Source organism: Chenopodium album, chromosome 26 (assembly GCF_948465745.1).
Source record: "Chenopodium album chromosome 26, dcCheAlbu1.1, whole genome shotgun sequence".
Lineage (NCBI taxonomy): Eukaryota > Viridiplantae > Streptophyta > Magnoliopsida > Caryophyllales > Amaranthaceae > Chenopodium > Chenopodium album.
Genome location: NC_137859.1, coordinates 36,094,198 through 36,107,567, shown reverse-complemented (window position 1 = coordinate 36,107,567; position 13,370 = coordinate 36,094,198). Strand labels below are relative to the sequence as shown.

At 31.4% G+C, this 13,370-nt stretch overlaps 1 pseudogene; it reads right to left on the bottom strand.

Moving 5' to 3' along the window:
* Positions 1-196: 196 nt before the first annotated feature.
* On the bottom strand, positions 197-2,524 carry LOC145617456 (U-box domain-containing protein 16 pseudogene; annotated as a pseudogene).
* Between the last annotated feature and the right edge of the window lie 10,846 nt (positions 2,525-13,370).

Genomic DNA, 13,370 nt, shown 5'->3' with positions numbered 1-13,370 from the left:
GTTAATTCAATGTTCATTGGACTAACCTTCCAGGATCAATTTTACACTAACAACAAGTTCTGAATTTTAAGTCACTGCTAGTCTGCTAGTACAGCTTAATTAGTGTTGTGTTTATGTCGAAACGAGTTTTGGGGAGCAAGTGTAAGCTGTGTAATTAACTAATGACAAAAAAAGTTCTATGTTTATTCACACAACATAAAAACAAATGACTATGGACATGTTTTGTGTATAAATGACCAAAGGAAACAATTACAACTATGTAGGACATGTACAAATGATATCGGAATAAAATTCAAAGGCGAAAAAAAGATAAAAAGAATTTTGACAAACTACCTTTGTTTTTGTACAATTTTTGGACAATGGCACATACTATGAATTCACTGTAATGCCATGGTCATAGAGAACTCCTCCAATACATCTCCTTCCAAACCAGCTGCCCACCTCCGGAGTATTCGCATTAGCGAAGCAGCCTTCCTCTTAGCCCTGGCGGTCCCTGTACCCATCAACTCCCATATGGTCATTTCAATGGTTGTTATCCTTGCTAGCTCGGCTACCATTTCTGCTCCTCCTTTCCGACATATAATTACAAGGGTGGCAATCGCGCTCTCCTTTGTTCTATCAGTACCACTTCTCAACACGGCCACTAGTCTTCCAATCATATGGCTAGCTGCAGCAATTGCAACAAAACCACCTTTCTTAACAACCGTTTCCATAATAGTCATCGCTTCCTCTGGTAGCTCGACCATAACTTCCTTTAGCATATCCAACACTCCGCCTTCAACCAACCTCCCTGCAGTCTCTCTATCTCCCGCTAAGGTCAATATCGCGACCAAGGCATCCCTCTTAGAGCTCGTAGGCCCTTCCCTAGCAAGCTCGAGCAATCCTTTAATAACGCGAGTCTTCTTCCCAAGCCTCTTCCTATAAGCACTGACCGCGCATAAACTATACATTGTAGCAGCCGCATTGGCCTTAGCTTCCCATGTAGCACCCGAACGTAGCACCTCAATAACACCATTCAACGCACCATCAGTCTCCATGATCCTAGCCTTATTCGCCTCAAGAATCGACAAATTAAGTATCGTCGTAACAGCATTAACTTGTAGCTTAGGATGATCCAACCCCAAATACCTCACCAACAACGGGATTGTCCCGGCTTCCCCTATACAAGCTCGGCTATCCGAGTCGGTCTTAGCAAACACCCTAAGCTCATATATAACACGGTTAACCATATCAACCGTCTGCGACTCAGACCCTAACTTCTCCAGCAAAAAAGACACCGTCATCTTCGTCGCCTCGAGCGCCGCCTTATTCAAGGCGACGCCGTTTTGACCTTCGCTACTCTCGGCCGCCCCAAACGGAATCCTCCTCTCCCTACACCACATAGCAATCAAGCTCTTCAACGCTTTGTTAGACACCAAGTTTGTGTTGACCAATGTTTGACCAGTCTTGGGACACGTGTTATGACCTGATTCGATCCAAAGCATAATTGAGGTTCGATCGTACGTCTGTCCTGTCGCCACAACAACAGGGTCAGACATCAGATCAAGCGTAATCGGACACCGGAAATCCGCCGGAATATTCGCCTCCGACGAAGAATTCCGGCGAAAATTTTCGTCGGAATTTGTACTCGAAGAAGCGCCGAAAAGCACGCATTTCGTGTATCTCACAAGTCCGATCAACGAAATCACCTCCGATTTTGATTTCTCATCGGTTTGGCACTGAATTTCGTCTTCCAACCACTCGATCTCCTCTCTGCAACTCGCTGAGTCACTCATTCCGAGTTTCGCGAACAATTCAGCGAGTTTCGAGTGATCAGGAACAATCTCCTTCTTAATCGAATCAAGCATGGTGAAAACCTCAATTCGCAATCGATTATCGGAAGGATCAACAAACGATTTATCTTCACGACACTGTTTGATCAACAAATTCCGCAATTCATCAACATCTTCGCTCAAATTAAGCTCGCTTTGCGGGAGAATTTCAAGCAAAGTCCACAAATCCAAAGTCAACTCATGGAAACTACTGGAAATCGGCTCAATCTGCATCAGAAGCCATAATTTGCTTCCGCCATTAGAGCAATCTTCAATCAAAGCTCTGATTCGCTGTAAAACGATGAACATCTCTTCGAAGCAGAGAAGCGAAGACGGCGAAAAAAGCGCTGATAACCGGTGATTAAACTGCCGGAAAACCTCGTCAAAAATGACGGCGAGAAGACAGCATTTCCGGATAATCGAAGTGGAGTTTCGCTTGAAGAGGAAGCGAGGAGCGTTGAGGGCGGAGATCTCCGAGGAGAGAGAGTGGAGCGCGCGGAGGAGGTCGGCGGTGGAGAGCTGAGGAGAGAGAAACGACGTCGGAGATGGCCGTCGCCGGCGTTGCGGGAAAACCGTCGGAGAAACCGCCATTAATGGAGGAAGAGAGAGAAAAAGAGAGAGAGAAATTCTCAGTAATAATCAGATGAAATGAAATTATAAAAGCTTATATTATAAATTGAAATGAAGGTTTTTTTAATTTTTATGTAAGAATAATAAAAGGTAGATTGATTGGAAAAATTTTAAGACATTAAAGCCGAAAAAATGGAAGACTTTATTAATAATGATAATTTTAATTTTTTGAATAATTCTTTGAGGTGTTTGGTATTAGCACTAGTACTAATTCAATTGATCTTATTCTTTAATTGTGTGCTTGTTAATATTATTTTTGGTCAAACCAATTTAGTTGAATGGTTGTGCAAATTTTTTTTATGTTTGTGTGCTGTATGATTAATTCAAGTTTTTAAAAATAACTTGTAGTACGTATGTATGTGATAATTGCATGACCAAGTAGTTGTCAAGAGGTTTAGGTAATAATCAAATAATGAATTATGGATGCATTTATAATTTAAGTATCTTGCGATCAAGTTTCGTAAGTTAGTTGATAAGTGAAATTGACAAGGTTTAATTATTGAATTAGGGCCTGTTTACATTTACTTAATTTCAGTTCAGTTCAGTTCAATTCAGTTCAGTTCAGTTCAGTTCCAATCAGTTCACTCCAGCTCTTAATTTCCCTCTCTCATAAAATATTCATTTCAGTTTAATTCAGTTCAGTTTAGTTCAGTTCAGTTCAGCTCATTTCAGTAAATGTGAACAGACCCTTAGATGTTAAAATAGTTAGTTGGTTATGGGGGTAATATAAGAAATAAAATTGAATATTTTGTTACTTTTATCTACTTATGTAATAAGTATATATATTAATAAAAATAACCTATAATATTAATGTAATAGCATTTTCATTTGTTTAAGACCCATTTAAAATGTTATCGTAAACTAATTACTGAGTATAAGTTTGTAGAAAAGGTCTAACATAATAAACAAAATTTGATCTTAGGTTTTGAATACAATCACTCCATATGAATAGAGTAGTTGATATTCAGAGTACATAATTAATCCGAGAATTTTAAAAATCGGTAGGTTAGCATGTAAAACATCAACCATTCAACCCCTTTAACATCCAACAAAATAAAGAAAGCACGAGTTACCTACTCTTCTAGCTTTGGTTAATTAGTTAATAGTCTTAATACCAATTCCATTAGCATGCAAAAACAATGCGACGGCTGCGCATACAATATTGAAAGCTAAGCAATGAAGAAAGCATGTATAGTCTAATATATACAGAGCAGAATAGTAGATAGCCACCATTATATTGCTTCAAGCCATCAACTAAACAAGATGAGTATCTAACTAGTTATTGCCTTCAAGCAACTTAATTGGCTAGCTAGCTACTTCATTCAATTCATCACCATTTTAAGTTTGGTTACAATTGTAGGACAGATATTGATCTTTGTATAGTTTTTTAAGGACATTTTCGGAATTTTATAAATAGGTACCTTTCTTACATTATTATTCGTCAAATTAAAAATGTTAGTAATTCCATTCCTTTTGCTTTAAAAAGTTGTTCACATTATTATTCGTCAAATTTAATTTTCCATGCATGTGTAAATGTTGTTAAGTGTCAATTTTATAATTACACGAACCAATTCAAGGCTATAGTTTCTTTGTACATATACTTGTACGTTGGGAGCAAGTGTGGAAAAACAAAATTAAAAAAAAAAAGACTTAATTGTGCTTTTGTGAACAATTGTACGAAGTATATATATATGATGAATTTCTCCAAATTTACTCACAAATATGCATGCAAATTTGGAATAAAGTTGCAAACAATTTCCATTATTAAAGTTCAAGTATATATAATTGATACGTCATTAACATTTGCTACTAGACTTTTTCTTATTTGGGAATTAAAATTACTCGATTGGCTTCTAGATAAGGAGGAGATTGTAATAATAGGAGCATTACACAATCACATGGTATATATGGTATGAAATTCAACGTTCACTGCCGTATTGAAAAAAATTAACCCAACCAAGGTTTTACACCTTTTGCAATAGTACAACAAGACTACAAGTAGTAAACGTTTTTGAAGGACAATATTCTTTTTTGCCCCAATTGGAATGTTATCTCCTTGGTTGAACTTACTTAAATTTGGTACAACGGATTTGACACCTATTTTATTTTACGGATCAGCGTATACCTTTGGAAAATGCAATCATTATTGATTTTGGACATCTTGCTGTCAACATGCTACTTGTTGTTTTACTAAATAAATTTAACTATTGTTGGTAATACGAGTATTTAATTATCCTCAATACGAGTATTTCCTCTTATATATATAGCGCTACACAAACTCTTAAAAAAATCGGGTGTACAATAATTATTGTACATCCACTATAAAGATAGACTAAATTGATCAAAAGTTACCCCTGAAATAAATAAAAGTAACCCTAATATGCATAAAAGTAATCCAATACAAATAAAAATTATTAAAAAATCACATTTTAAATGACTAAAATCAATTATTAGTGATTGTATGTAATTAAATTACCATTATAAGACTTTTATTATTGTCTATTTATATAAAAAATTGTTTTATGTTTAAAGTTACCCAAAAAAGGGCAAAAAGCTACCCTAAAATTAGGTAAAAGTCACCCTTATACTGCTCGATATACAGTAAAATTAGTGCAAACCGGGTGTATACAAAAGTTTTTGATAGTGCTAAGGGGTATGTTTATCATTTTTCTATTTTTAAATTATTGATCGTATCAACTAATGACTGGTAGCAAAAATTAATGAATCGCGTATAATGTATTGTATCATAATTAGTTTAAATCACCCCGACCTCTAGCTTCATATGTAATTTGTAGTTAGTAAGTTTTCGTGGCTTATTTAGACCAAAAAAACAAAAAAAAAAAAAAAACACTTTATATGTATTATTAAGTTCATTCTTACCATAAAACAAAAGGTTGATGGAAAGATTATTTAGAAGTACAAATGTATAGTAACAATTGTTGCAAGTGAAAGAACAAATGAATTACGTAGGGCCTGTTCACATTTACTGAACTGAGCTGAACTGCACTGAACTGAATGATTGAAGCTGAATTAAACTGAACTGAACTGATTGGAGCTGAACTGAACTGAATAGAGCTGAAATGAATATTTTATGAGAGAAGGAAATTGGGAGCTGAACTGAACTGAACTAAATTGATTGGAGCTGAACTGAACTGATTGGTGCTGAACTGAACTAAACTGAACTGAACAGGCCCGTAGTATAATTATTTTTTAATGCAAATTATAAAAGAGGTGCAAAACGCCAAACTTACTTCGTATATTTTATATTTTATAAAGGTGTATCACTACAAGAAAATAACCTTTTCGTAGCGATTATTTTAACCTTTAGTATCGATTGTAATTGCAACAAAAAGTTTTCCCAACGTGGTCATTCGATACAAAACCCCCGTTGCCTTAGCCTTTAGTAGTGGTTCTCAATATCGCTGGGGTTGGCCTCAATAATCGATACGAAAAACTACATCAAATCGTGGTGATTATTGTAGCGATTACAATTGCTATAAATGTTGAACTCATTTTCTAAAAAAAAAAATAACATGCATATGATCTTTACAAGATTCGAACATGCAACCTCAAACTCTTATATTAAATGTTTCACCTACAAGGTATGACATATTTTATGTATTCATTGTCAAACAATATATATATCTAGCGTAGAAAATGCTTTTCGTATCAATTTTTGGGATTTAGTGGCGATTGTAAATGATACGATTTCTCAAAATTATATAAATGTGTGGATATGTATTATTATGTTTTCCGTAACGATTTTAAATGGGAAAACCATGGCGATTGTAAAATGATACGACTTCCTTAATTATTTCACAAACATACTTGTATATTGTAGCGAATGTACAATCGATACAAAATAATCGCTACGAAAAGCCATTTTTCTTGTAGTGTATAAAACATTATTTGAGCCAAGGGTATTAATGTTTGATAGTAGGACGTTGGTGTCTTGGTGATCTTCCTCTAAATTAAATACAAGGAGTATAGTACAGTATTGAATTGGATTTGAAAATGAAATTTCAACTTACGAGATTTTGGGACAAAGGAAATAACAAATAACCGGTAACATAAACCTACTATATATATCTAGGTGATCTACGTAAGGCAGTTGGGAACACGTACCTAATAAAGATGGGGCTGCCCTAACAACTGCAAGGCTGTATCAGGATGTGTATATTTTGATTTATATGGATTCATAAATAAATATATAATAAAATTCATTAAAAAAAAAAAAGTATCCCAATAAATTTAAAAATGTTATAACTTATAAGTATACATGCATGGGATTGTATGAAAAAAAATGCATTATTTTTATTTTGAAGTGCTTGATGTTGTGTAAATATTTAAGTATTCTTAATAAATTCTCATTAGTTGGAATACTTGGAAAGTTAGAAATTAAGATAAGTGGAAGTAAGAAATATCTGAATAAGATTAAATAAATAATACAGAGTAGTGAAATTGAATTGGGTGTGTAAGAAATAGGTGTGTAACAAATGTAAATTACTTCCTTCGTTCTGTTAATATTGTAACAATGGACTTTTTGCACTATTCATCACTCTTGTTTGACCATATAATATGATTTATACGTTAAGCAAAATATATTCATGTGGGATCTTGTTGAATTCGTCTCATAAAATACTTTCACAATATCAACTTTGTATAATTTTTACTCTTACACAATTATAGATGCTTGGCATATAAAATGTGCATAGGGATGCGTAATTTCCTCCTTGTTGCAATATTAATAGAACAGAGGAAGTATTAAAAAAGAGGAATATAAGAATATATAAGATGATAAAAAGTGTGCTAAAAAAAGAATAATAAAGTGAAAGTATAAAAACACATCAAAACAAATAGATAGAGCCCAAAAATAAAAATTAAAAAAATAAAAATTTACAAGTACTACATACATGCCAAGGGATATGACAATATGATGATTACTTCGTAGATTAAATTGTTGTAAACATATATACGTGACTACGTGAGAAGACAAGCAAGAGTATTATACTTGGTATATGTATATATATGTATATATATATACATATATACATATATACATATATACATACATATATATATACACATACATATATATATACACATACATATATATATACACATACATATATATATACACATATATATATATATACACATATATATATATATACACATATATATATATATACACATATATATATATATACATATATATATATATATATATATATATACCTTATTCTTTTGGACTCAAATTTACAATTTCCCCTCAATTGAATTCAATAGTTTCCTATCGATAATTTCTTTCATTTTAATTCATTTCAGATGCATTTTGTACGTATAAAAGAAAAAAGCTATATATAGTCAATTAAATTATCGATAATTTAACTTGACAATTTAATAATATGTATGATGCATAGTTTTAAAAGCATGGGAAATAATGGAGAGTGTTTGTTGTTGCAGTAAAGAGACTATTATCATGAGCAATATTTGCATTCATAAGCAAAGAATGAAGAAAATAAACCAAGATAAAAGTACAAAATAAAAGTGAAATGTGAAGTGTGATCCACTTTAACTTAATGCATCTTACTATCTTAGCATACTTGAAAGAGATAGGTGCAATCGAGCACCATATTGGTATTTTGCATTATTCCTTCCTCTACTTGATTAATTTTCTTCAAAGAATTGATTTTTGTTATTTGTATATATGTATATTTTAAGTGAGGATGCAAGTTAATTATGATTATTCCCTAATTAAAAAGAAATAATAAATTATCTCTTTTGTTAGTGGATCGGAGTATTGTATTCAAAATCATTATTAATAAAAGCCAATTTGTTAGCCACTTTTACTTTGACTAAAAATAGGAACATATAAATACATAATTGAAAATAGATAGGTTCTTCAAAGAAGAAAATACATAGGTCCCATTATATTAATTGTGTGAGACATAAAGGATTGCACACATAATGTCTATCTTATTCTTTACCCAAAAACCCTTTTTTTTTTTTAAAATTAAAAAACAATTGATTTAATGTTTGATTTTAAAAAGTGATACTGTCACTTTAACGGTGATTGTCTCATAAGAATAAAGTAATATTTAAAGGATTTGGAACTATATATTATAAAGATGGTGGCATATACGTGTCGATTGAAACATGATTTTATCATATATATTTTAAATTTAATTTAGAGTATTTATTCAAATAGATTCTTAAGAGTTTGTATGCGATTATTATTAATTAACCAATTTTTTTTTATTAATTTTAAATTTATACTCCATAGTTCTTGCTGCTTATAAAACACATTATTTTTTTTTAATAAAAACCTTTATAGACAATAGTAAGCCAAAAAAAAAAATGATGTCAAAGTTTAGAATTAATACAGTGTGTTACATTTAAGCAATAACAAATGTCATTGAGCTTATCCAAGGATGACATAATATAAGCACTTTTGCTAGCAAGGCTGACTAAGCAGCTACATATGGACCAATTGCTGATGCTGATTTCCTTAGTTGAATTGGTAATTATTAAATATTAATATGACTCAGCCAGGTCCCCATTTCTTATTGAATTAATCGTACTTAATACATAACACCTTATATTATACAAGTACACAATTATTATGTAACATTAATAATATAATCTGATTTGATCTTCAGTCCCATCATATTTTTGTTTGGGATGCAATGTATTGTTTACATTAGCCAATTATGATGTATGTTCTTGGGTTTATTGATGTGTTTTGTTGTTATTGTGTTCTTTACAACATGGCAATTTTAGTTCTTTACTTTATTTTCGACAATTTTTTTCCTTCCTCAGTCTGCCTTCAATGCCTTCTTGATCTAATTTTTTAGCTCTTTGAAGTGTTGTACTCCATCCATTCTTTTTTATCTTCGTTCTCATTTAATGTTTTGCGAGATTTCTAATATGTAATAACTTTGACTAATAATATCTCTAGTTTTGTATAAATAAAATCGTATAAAAATTGTAACAAATCTAAGAATATTCCACATTCCCACGTGATAGTTTCTTTCTTTATATAGTAATTATAAAATGCGGCCAAAGTTTTATAAGTTTGACCACGTGAACAATATATGGGAAGATAGAAAAAGTGGATTAACCCCTAGCGCATAGTTCCTATTGGTTTAGCAAATATATATGATGAAAAATGTACCATTACATGTATAATAGGTGACAAGTAGTAAGTATTTTGGGGGAAAATATTCAACCTATAGGATGGTATAGAGTATCACTACATGCATAATAGTACATAAAAGTAGTATTCAGACAACTTATTCTTTAATAGTACATTATACATGCATAATAGTACAACTGTAAAGTCAGCTTTTTTTAAAAGTTTGCCAAATTTACATTTTTACCCTCATATATATATAGGAGCTATGCGCTGAGATGCACTCGAAATAGTGGAGGGAGTACCGCATTAAGGACACCACATTTAGGCATTCATAAATTAGGTATTAACAGGATACTAATTACGAGTACTAATTAGAAATTAACACATATTTTTGGTGTTAAGGCCCAAAATTAATGTATAAGGCCAGCCCTAAGAGGCTAAGACCCAAAGCGCCTTATTGTCAATTTTAATCATTGAATCAAAAGTGTATGACTTACCAATTGAGCCAAATTAGTATGGATAATATTCACAATGATTAAAATAAGTTTATAAGACACGAAGCATAATAATTAGGATTGGATGTATGTATATGTAATCATATGTAGGTATAACAAAGATTTAAAGCTTATCTAAACGACTAAACACACTTAAATCATACAAACTACACAAGCATTGTAATTTGTAAAGACAAAATCGTAGGTTATGTGAATCTCTTCATGTGAATCATTAGGTAGATTGCAAATATTACCGTTCAAATTATAATCACAATTATTAGATGACAACTTCGGTTTAGAATTTAGATACATGTTAGGTAGACTTTGTTGATCTCTTTTAATTTGTATGAAGGACAAGGAGATTCTCATGATAGAGAACCTACATTGCTTGCTTTAATTAGCAGGGTCACTAAAGATTTAACATTTATGATTTCAATATGGTCATATTTTGTGTCACGCACAGTCATTTTACTACTTCCTCGTTTTCTTTTTAGTTGACACGTTTCTTTAGTCACATTTGCCAATGCATAAATTAAATCATTAATATCTTTAATTATAGATAAGCAAAAATTATGAAAAGTTGATATTAATATAATATACATTGTGACGAATCTAACAAGATCGCACTTGACTATATTTTTCCTTGTATATCAATCACAAAACATGGTCAAAGGAAGGTGTGTGAATAGTGCTAAAGTCAAAACGTGTCAACTAATAAAAAACGGAGGTAGTACTTATCATTAGCTCACTATATTTAATTATAAAATTGAAAATGGTAATTCTGTAATTAAAAATAAAAAATTGTTAGAAATATATTTATATGTTCACTTTTTTTTTGTGAAGGACCTTTTTTTTTATTATTTTTATTTTTTTAAGAAAACAATCACTTTTGTTGTGAGGATCTCATGTCACGCACATTTGTTTTCATTACTTAGGGCATGTTCTCATTGACTGAACTCAGCTGAACTGAACTTATTATAGTCTGAACTGAAATGAATATTTTATAAGAGAAGGAAATTAGGAGCTGAACCGAACTGAACAGAAAATAATCATATGAGAACATACCCTTACTCTTGACTCCACTATATTTTTTATACAGTATTTTAATACTATAATTAATTATCCTACTTACCTTTTGCGGAGTGTTTTATTAAAACAATTAAAGTGCCTAAAACTATTCTATAACATTCAAAATTAACACTTTTTTTTTTATAGCTCTTAACACTTAAAAAAACATGGAGGGAGCTCTTAACCCTTGGTTAATTTAATGATTTAATCATTCTATTTACTTACTTTGATTGTAATATTTTCTGAATCATGTTTACAAAATTTAAATTTTAAACTGAAAGTTAAAATTACAAAATATATACTGGTATAAATATATCCAATTCTATGAGGAACACATACATACTTAAGGAAAGATATTATTGTGAATCATTGTAATCAAAAGCATATTAAGAAATAATCATACGAGGATACAAATTATTTTGATTTTTTTTTTTTTTTTGGTGTTAAAATTATTTTGATTTTTAACCAAGGGTAAAATCTGCAACCCAAGTTTTCAAAATTGAAACAGTAAAAAAAAAAAAAAAAAAACTGCGCTTTTTCTCTCCTCTCCAATTTTCCAATGAAACAGCAACCCGTATTTCTTCTGATTTAGGGCTCCAATCGGTGACATTGAGATAATTGCGTAAGTTGATCAGTTAATTACGAGCTTAATTGCTTCAATTTTTTGATAGGGGTGTCCATAATTCGGATAAAAACCGAAATCCAATCCAATCAAAACCGAATTATCAATTCGGATCGGATCCAAATTTTAAATCGGATCGGATCGGATTGAGATTTTTTGAAAATTCGGATTTTCGGATCGGATCGGATTGACCCTATTCGGATCCAATTAAAACCGAACACCGAAATTTAGATATCAACATTCTTAAGTTGTTGTGCCTGCTACTGCCTTCTGTTGGAAGTTGGTGAAGTCTTGAACAGAAAGTTGTTGCTACTTATTTTGAACAAAAATGTTGCTACTTAATTGTTGTAATGAACTCTTAGTGTTGACTTTTAGTTGTACTACTTATTTTGAACAATTTAATTTGACTTGATGTTAAACAATTTATGTTAATCATGACTACTGTTTTATGTTATCGTACTAGTTTATTAGACGTTATAAATCAACTTAGTTTAATTTGGATTTCGAATCGGATCCAAAATAACCGAATTTTAATTCGGATTGGATCGGATTGGATTGGAAGAGTAATTCGGATCGGATCAGATTAAAAAATGAAAACCGAATTATAATTCGGATCGGATTGGAATTGGACTAAATCCAAACCGAAAACCGAATGGATCGGACACCCCTATTTTTTGATATATTTGCTTAATTGATTGCTAATTTTTAACTTGTTTAAGAATTAGGGTTTGGGGTGGATTTTTTTGTGTTTAATAATCTTGTTCATTTAAAATGATTTGTTTAGTTGATGAAATTGTTGCAAATTTAGTGAGTTTTATTCAGTTTTCTGTTTAGTTGCTTGATCACAATCATAAATTACGGGGTAATGACTTTTCGTTCCATAAAGTTATTCTCATTTACTGTGTAGAGTGTAGATTTACCGGAAACATAAAGAATTAATAATTACAGAGTATAAAATAATGATTTCTCCGTTCTATAAAGTTTTTCCCGCTTAGTGCGTAGTTTGTACTATGTATGGTCTAGATTATAAGGAAAATGAATTAAGTAATGTAAGTGGAGCCTCATGAAGTGGGCCTAATTGAGATAAAATAATACTCGAGTATTTCTTTTTAAGAATTGAAATTAATAATGACATAAAATGAAAAGTGAGTTGAACTTTATGTAATAATATTAGTTCGTACTACGAAGTATGATTTTAGTATGATACAAATGTGTAATTTCTTCTAGATTATTATTGCAATTAAGTACCTTTGTTATGATATTGTTGTAATGATTCCTATTGTGATGGACTGTTGGCTTGGTTAAGTCCTTAATCTTGTAGTTTATTTCATTGGGGGTGTTTATTGTGATCTTAGCCCTTTGTCTGAATGTTATAATCGTTGATTTTCTTAGAATTGTGTAACAAATTTGCCATTTAATCAACACTACAAGAGTAAATTATGCACTACTTGAATAATAGGTTTCGAAGCATGTGCCATCATAGACAATTCCTTTGCACAAATTTAAGTTCAATAACTTCACAATACTATGTATAATGTTAGTATGTGATTTCCATATTAATTTTGTCACCGTATGCCAATTTTCGTAATCTTGTATATGTGTTGCAG